The sequence below is a fragment of the Cricetulus griseus genome, chromosome 4, assembly GCF_003668045.3.
Source record: "Cricetulus griseus strain 17A/GY chromosome 4, alternate assembly CriGri-PICRH-1.0, whole genome shotgun sequence".
Taxonomy (NCBI): Eukaryota; Metazoa; Chordata; class Mammalia; order Rodentia; family Cricetidae; genus Cricetulus; species Cricetulus griseus.
The window spans coordinates 226,819,559-226,828,137 of record NC_048597.1 but is presented as its reverse complement, the minus strand read 5'-3'; positions in this window follow the sequence as shown (position 1 = coordinate 226,828,137).

Sequence of the window (8,579 nt, the reverse complement as noted above, 5' to 3'; positions counted from 1 at the left end):
CTCTCTCTTTTAAAGATTTTATTTATTTATTATGTATACAGTCTTCTGCCTTCATGCCAGCAGAGGGCATCAGATCTCATTCAAGGTGGTTGTGAGCCACCATGTGGTTGCTGGGAATTGAACTCAGGACCTCTAGAAGAACAGTCAGTTCTCTTAACCGCTGAGCCATCTCTCCAGCTCCCTGAGAGAACTTTCTAGACTAGGGCTTCCTAAACTTTCTCCGTTCACAATCTCTTTACCTCTGATAAATTTCGATGCAGTCTTTGATACACAGGTGTATAAAATAGGTTTACAAATCAAAGATTTGCTTATAGTGAAGGGACCAGCTCCCCATTTCGGCAGCCATAACAGCCGAACACGTGCTTTTCTGACCTTGTTTTAGTCACTAAGAGGTTAGATGCCTGCCTTGTGGCAAGGAACCAATCAGAAATTAGCTGGTGGTTTACGGCTCTAGGTGTGCTTTATGGACAATTTCACAGCAATGACGTGCAGAACATAGCAACCACCCTGGGAGGGCCTATGGGCCATAACAACCAGTTGGCCAATCAATACAGGGCAAGCCCTCCAAGCCTGGAGGCACACCAATCGTGAGCCTGTGCGTACCCCTAGACACCCCCCTTACGCTGCCCTACAAGATCTCTATGCAGATGTTTGGAACTGTCTTTTCTAGCCATCCGCCATGGTGGATGGATGAAAGACCTGAGCTAACATGGGGTTAGCTTGTTAAACAACTACAATAAAGCCTCATGCTGTTTGCGTCAAGCTTTCGACTCTGCATGGTGATTGGGGTGGCCAAGGTCCTGGGCTGAGATCCTGGAGGCCTGAGCTTTCCGGGGGTCTTACAATAACAAACTGAACATTTATTTTAAACAATTCTTTGGTATACATGTAAGTTTACCATTTGTTAAAAGCAAAAGAAACCTTACATACTCATGAAGTGGACGTGCTTGTTTATTTCACATGATAATTAAATCTGGTTGAATGCTTGATACCGAGGACACAGGGCCTCTTCAAGGATTTTCAGAATTGATTGATACTTTTTATAGTCATCGATTCTGAGAATACTGTTTGTTTTTTGTTTTGTTTTTGTTTTTGTTTTTGCATAAACCCATAGTACAAATGGCAGACGTATGTTTAGGGCCAGCCCAAGTTCACTGAACAATTTTTTTAATGAAACTCAAGTCAGCAACTCAAACACTAGTTTTTAAAACCAAGCATTCCAGAACAATACAATGTAAAGCTGCACTGATTTAACACTTACATGTTGAGGACAGTGGGAGAATATGAAAAGTCTCTGCTCTCTGGAACTAAACTACGTTTCTGTGAGAGCAGAAGATTTCACATTTGCAGTAAAAACATTGCAGTCCATAACAGAGAATGGTTTTGAATCTGAGCTGAGGTGTGTTTTGGGGCAGCATTCGTGGTGTGTGGTGTGAGTGAGTGTGCAATACAAAGTGTGCGTGTATGTGTCCAGAAGCAAGGCTGCAGTGAAGATACATGACACAACATGGCCAAATGTTCCAGAAAAGCCTTGGACTCATGGCCTTAGATGTTTAATTAACTTTAGGCAGCTGAGCATTCATAAACCATTTACTGTTGCCAAACTTTTTGCAACCCCTCCCCCACATTCAGTCACATGACCCCATAAGAGGTCATGGTCCACAACTCAGGAGATGGGGTCTAGACTGCTTCATCCAAAGCCCCTCATTTTCCATTCATGAGAGCTGCTGAGAGCCCCACAGCGAGCAGGGCAACACGGGTAGTTGCAGAGCTCATGGTCTGAGTCATGAGCAGATGTCCAGCAAAGGACTCACAGAGCAGCTCTGGGAGTCTTGAAGACACACCAGAGCTACCAGCTCTCCAGGGACCATCTGGGCTGCTAGACCTAGCTCATGCTTGTCCAGGGTTGCTCCATACCCGGTGACCCATCCTGGGCATTTCACCTAACACAGGCCAATGTTAGCAGAGCCTTTTGCTCCAGAGCTGCCTGAGGGTTTAGATGAACCTCATGAGGCCTCCGTCCTGTCACCAGGCCTCCCTTCCAGAGGAGCTGAGCAAAGGGCGCCCTCTATTCCACTCCAAGTCCAACCTCCCGGAGCACCAGAGTGAGCATGTGCCAGCCAGTGTCACACTGATTTCCACGCCTGTCATCCTCCGTAAGCACAGAGTCGGTGCCTTGGCCACGCCTTACAGGGACAGAGATCTCTGACTTTGTGGTTGGCTCTTTACCTCTGCATCCTTGTCTGGATGTCTGTAGGTCTTACCCCTTTTGTTTAAATGCACCATCTCAGAGACAATTCCTTCCATAGACTGTCCTGCCCATGGTTGTCTGCTGTGCTGTTGTTTTGAGACTGATTGTGGGCTCATGCCCACAATCCTCCTGCCTCAGCCTCCTGGGTGCTGAGATTCCGCGTGTGTGCCCCCACACTCTCTTGCCTTGTGGGATGTAACCCCACCTCTTCAGATGGTGGCTCAGTTCAGAAGGTCCAGCCCACCCCATTTTGCACTCCACCCCAAACATTGGGATTCGTACAGCACGCTCTCCCATTCTGCAGCTCTGCAGGCTCTCCCTCTCCCTCACCTGGAATATCCCCTTCCTCTCTGGAACTTTTCCAGAGTGAGGGAATCCTCACATCTCCATCTCTGGGCTGCTCTGTTACCAGGGCCACTTTGTATTGTAATTATCAACAGCACAGCTTCTCCCTCACCGGTTCTTAAGGGAGGTGTGGCAGCTAATACTGTCAACTTGACAGGGTCTAAACTTATCCAGAAGAAAACACTCTGGCTGTGCGTGTGAAGGGGTCTCTAGGTGGAGGTGGGAAGACCCACCCTAAATGTGGATGGCACCATTCCCTACCCTGGAATCCCGGGAAGGATAAAAATGAGCAAGTGAACTGAGCACAAGCTTGTGTGTGTGTGTGTGTGTGTGTGTGTGTGTGTGTGTGTGTGTGTTTACCATCTGGAGACACAGCAGGACCAGCTGCCTCACACTCCTTTGGCTGAGACATCCCTGCCACGATGGACAGCACCCTCAAGCTTTAAAGTGAACCCTTCCTTCCTTAAGCTTCTCTTGCACCAGCAGCAAGAAAAGAGACTGACAAAGACGGAGACTGTGCCTCAGTCATCTTAATGTCACAAGGAATGTCTGTGACCAGAAAGTCATACAGCTCCAAGTGCTGAAACCCATCTTTGACTGGGGTGTGGTAGGATGGGTAAAGCACCCCAAACTCAGCTTTCTTCTCTGAGGCTCCGAGACTGAGATGAGCTGGTGGAATTGCAGTGAAGATTGAATTTGGGCATCTGATCTCAGGTGGCTTGTGCCCACAGCTGTCCCCATGGGAACGGTATCCAGCAAATCTCCAACTCTGAGCCAGTAGCATGTCCTGGGTCTAAACTCCCTCCCTCTTGTCATGGCCCTAGAACCCAGCGGGGACTGATGTGGGCACAAGGCCAGCTCAGGGCACCCATAGCCCCCACCACAGGGCCTGTGGGGGGCTGCAGCTGCAGGAACAGGGTGGGCAGGTTGTCATGGAAACCAAACTGCTGGCCTTTTTCTGGTGTTTAGAGTTCTGACAGAGGCCAGGCTTTGCCAGCAGACTCCCCGGGCTCCTCCCCACCTTCGCCTTCTCAGCCTGTGTCCAAAGGACCCTGCGAGCAGAGATGGGTCAGAGCCGAGGGACAGAAGCTGACTACGAGTCTCTTTTCTGAGCCTAACCCCTTGCCTGCACAGTTTCTCAGACCAGGTGCTGCCTGGAAGGAGGCAAGCATCACAGCTAGGAAATGCTTGGTGCCTGAAGCCTTGGGACAAGAGGTTTTGAGTTCTTGTCCCAGCTAGTACTTCACAGTTGGATGTCACTGGTGGAGCTTCTCAGCCTCCCTGGGTCCACTTTACCCACATCTGAGATGACAACTTTTTAATCCACCAGCTCCTCACATCCCCTTCTCATGGGTAAGCTATCAGGCCCTCACAGATGATTCCTGTAGCACTTCAGGGATGTATCTGCACTTGGGGTAGTTAGATAAGTTGAGCTGGGGCGACAGCTCAGTTGCGGAAGTGCTTGCCTTTGTAAGTATGGGGACTTGAGTTGTATCCCTAAAACCTCCCTAGAAGTCCAGGCCTGATGGCAGACACTGTATCCCCAGTGCTGGGGCACTGCTGTTCCTTGGGGCTTATCTATCTATGTGCTGGGTTCCAGGACACTACCAGGCCCTCAGAAAGAAGGTGGACTGGCTGTGGTGAGACATTCATTTCACTAGTGCACTTGAGATGCAGAAGCAGGCAGGTCTCTGTGGGTTTCAGGCCAGCCTGGTGTACATAGAGAGTTCCAGGACAGCCAGGACTCTATGGAGAGATCCTGTCTCAACAACAACAAAAACAAAAGTGGTAGGGGAGGAAAAGAGAAATATGACTCCTGAGGATTGCCAGCTGAGGTTATCCTGGGCCTCCATGCATGAACATACATGCATATGCGTACTCACAGACATGCACACATGAGTGAATAAACACACACACACACACACACACACACACACACACACACACACACACACACACACACACACACACGTGTCTGTACATAGGAGCTCAGGCCTGTAATCCAAGCACAGGGGAGGTGGGGACAAGACAACCTTGCGTTCAAGGCCAGAAGCCTCCAGAAGTCTCCTTTAGTCCAGGCCCTTACTCATGGAGGCTGCTGCCAGTATTCAGGGTATGTCTTCCCATCGCAATTCACAGTCTGGAAACTCCCTCCCAGACATGCCCAGAGGCGTCTTCTCTGGGACTCCAGATCTTGTCAAGTTGACACAATATTAAGCAAGACAGAAACAGCAACTTTGTATCAAGTGACAGCTAAAGTAGTCAGTGGCAGGGAAACTAGTGAGGAGCAAGTGGCCCCAAGAGGTACTCTACATCCAGCTCGAGTTAAACACTCATTTTCTATGTCTTCTCAAAATTCTCACTTCATTTGGTAGAACAGTAAAATCCTGCCCGGAAGTCTGGGCAGAGCCACACAAGCTCAGTCATAGGGGAAGTGCTGGAATACCGTGAGACTGTTAAAGGAGGTGCTGGGGACATTGCTACAGCTAGTGCTCGCATCTGTCTCCCCATTATGAGCTCCTTGCACACGGGTGACACTCAACAAATACATATTGAGCCGGTGAATAAATGAAATTGCATGAGGGTATGGCAACTGTCCTGGTTAGGATTTTTGCTTGTTTTGTTTTGTTTTGTTTTGTTTTGTTTTGTCAACTTGACACAAGTCAGAGACACCTGGGAGGAGGAACCATAATTGTGAAAATGCCTCCATCACCCCGTGGCCAAGCTTACGGGCATTTTCTTGATTAATGATTGGCATAGGAGGGTTTAGCCCACTTGGGATAGTGTCCACCTAGGCAGGTAGTCCTAAGTGGTATAAGAGCAGGGTATGCAAGCCCGTGGGGAGCCAGCCAGTCAGCAGTGGCCTTTCCTGGCATCTGCTTCAGTTCCTGCCTCTGGGTTCCTGCCTTGAGTCCCCTCCCTGACTTTCTCAATGATGGAGTACAAGCTCTAAGTAAAACAAGCCCCTTCCTCCCCAGACTGCTTTTGGTCATGGTGTTTATCACAGCAACAGAAAGCAAACAAATCCAACATCCGTATCCACCTTGAAGTGGAGGGGCAGGAGAGGTCTCAAGGGGGTTGTGTGGTGTCTAATCTGCAGAAGGGTGGGTCAGAGCGAGCGGTGCGGGGGAGGAGCCGGGAACAAGATAGCAGTGTCTGACAAGGACCCTAGTTGCAAGCCTGGGGTGTCCAGTGCCTGGAAGCGCTGCAGCTCACTGGTGTGTGGAACTGAGAGTGATATGCAGGCAGGGATAATGAGTTCACTGGACTCAAGATAAATGTTTTATTGGGGAACAACTTACACAGATGAGAGAGAGAGAGAGAGAGAGAGAGAGAGAGAGAGAGAGAGAGAGAGAAAGAGAGAGAGAAGGAGCAGAGCCTGCCTTCTCATTCATCCACACCTGAAGCCACACCCAAAGGGGTGTGGCCACTAACACAAATCCACTGGCGAGGCTGGATGCCACCACAGTAATATGCAAGAGTCATGGAGACAGCTCTCTAAGTCACCTCTGGGGTCTGGAACTTCACCGTAGCAGCAATGGGCCGACAAGGGTTCATGGACAGGCACTTTCAGCCGTGTTCACAGAGAATATTCCAGTTGCTGAGTGGAGAAAGCACTGTGGAGTCCTGGGGAGGTGTGGGGTGGCGCGGGGAGGCACCAGGAGGCGCGGGGTTGTGTGGGGAGACCTGTTGGCAGAACCCTGAAGTCGTCTAGTGACTTTGTCATGATGGAGAGCTGATGCATTGAGGGGACTGTAGGAGTCCACATTAGAGGCCCTGGAGAGCGAGGGTTGTGGGTCACAGGCAGGGGCCACTCTTGGATAACCTCTAGCCTCCTGGCTGGAGTGTCAAGGGATCAGCATTCCTGGAACGGTTCCTCCAGGTGAGGACCATCCTGAGTGGGTACAGGACAGAAATGATCACTTCATCTGTAAACACACCTGGACGCCAGAGGGGTACCCATGAGCGGAGGGAGATTCAGGACTGCGACACATTAGTGTGTGCTTAAGTCTGGGGTTCAGGGGAGAGATTTATGATGGAGATGACAGACTTGGATGCCATCTCAAGGGGGAGGAGACTGAAGGCCTGGCAAAGAGGCTTCACACAGAATCTTAAAATGATTCCATAGCTACCAACCAGGTGGGAGATGAGGAGGCAGCCGTGGCCAGAGGAGCTCCCCTGGAAAGAGAAGCCAAGAGGACAGGATGTGTCTGAAGGACCATGCCAGCCCCTCGGATGAGAGAGTGACTGAGCAGAATCACATGACCACAGGGAGCAACCTCTTAAGACGTTGGGTATCCCAGACCTGCCTCTGAATCTAAGCGTCTTCCTTACTTGGGGGAGTAATTACTTTTCTGTTGCTAGGATAAAACATCTTGACCAAGGCAACTCGTAGAAGAAAGGGTGTATTTGGACTCAGGGTTCACAGGAATAAGAGTCCATTGCCATCACGACGAGGAAGCATTGCAGCAGGCAAGCATGGTGGCTGGAGCTGGAAACTAAGAGCTTACATTTTTATCTGTAAGCAGAAAGCAAAGAGAGCAAACTGGAACTCGTGTGTGGCCTTTGAAAGCTTGCCTTCAGTGACACACTGCCTCCCTCAAGGCCACACCCCCTAAACCTACCCAAACAACACCACCAACTGGGAACCAAGTACTCAGATGCTGGGGGAATGGGGGGGGGCATCTCATTTAAATCAACATACACGGGTATGCCTGTACTCCCGTCTCGTCCGTCCGTCCTTCTGGAAGGATGAGAGAGGAATGGCAGCTGGTGACATTAGCCCTTAGGGTAATCTTCCTCACACACTCAGTCAGCATCGTTCCTTAGTGTCTGCTGTGCCCTCTCATCAGCAGCAGTCTGAGCTCTCCAGAAAAGGCCTCTTTCCTATTTCTGACAGGTCACCAGCACCCACGAGTGTTCCCAAGCCCAGACACCCTCAGAACACTGAATAGCTGCCTCCTTTGCTCCTGTGTCCCTCGGTCTGATTCCTGCAGGGCAGCTGGCTAGGATGCACTGCTCAGGATTGGATGGCAGTCTTCAGGCTTCCCTGGGGAAGAAGGTCTGTCAGTGTGGCCACAGCCTTTTCCAGACAACAGAGCCTTGGAATCTAGGACAGAACTTCAAGCATCACCATGAAACACACATGCTTGTGGACCTTTTACACACATGAACATGATTGTACGTACACACACATGCATATACACACACACTAAAAATAACAACTGTGCCGAGAGTGATTAGGCTACTATGACAGAGGTTCATGAGCCTCCCTGCCCTCCACATTGTTAGAACTCAGGCATCTGCACTGCCCTGTCCTCGGGGCTCTGACAGGATACGTCCTCAGCTGCAGCCACTAAGAGCACCGCCTGTGCACACTCACTATGCTCCCTTATAAAAGGGCCCCGCCCACCTCCCCTCCTCCTCTTTCTTTCTCTCCGTTTCTCCCCCTCCCTCTTTTCCCTTTCTCCTCTCTCCAGTTGCTCCTGTCCCCAGAGGCCCACTCCCCCCCCCCACTTTCCCCTCTTTATGATCCCTTTCCCTTCTGCTTGAACCCTGTTGTAAAGATTCAGGCATTATGCTGGCCTGCCCTGTCACCTGGCAGGTGCAAAGGACCCTTTAAAAGAAAGACTGCTGTCCACTTATGCTCTTTCTACTCTCTCTTTCCCGCTCTTTTTTTCTCTCTCTTTCCTGCTGTTCCCCTGGGGCAGACAGGACTCTTCCTGTCTCCATCGTCTCTTCTGTCCTCTCTCTGTCTCTGTGTCTGTCTACCTCTTTTCTCTTTCCTTCCGCCCCTCCCCTTTCTAATAAAAGTTCCTTGACCATAGCCCATGGACAATCCAGGAAACTGACATTCACGCAACACTGTTAGCTGTGGTGAAAACACTATTTGCAGTGCACTAACTTATACATGACCGTTTTTTTTTTTCTTTCATCTTTACATTGTCGCCTAGGTTAGCCTGGGACTAATTATTATCTGTCC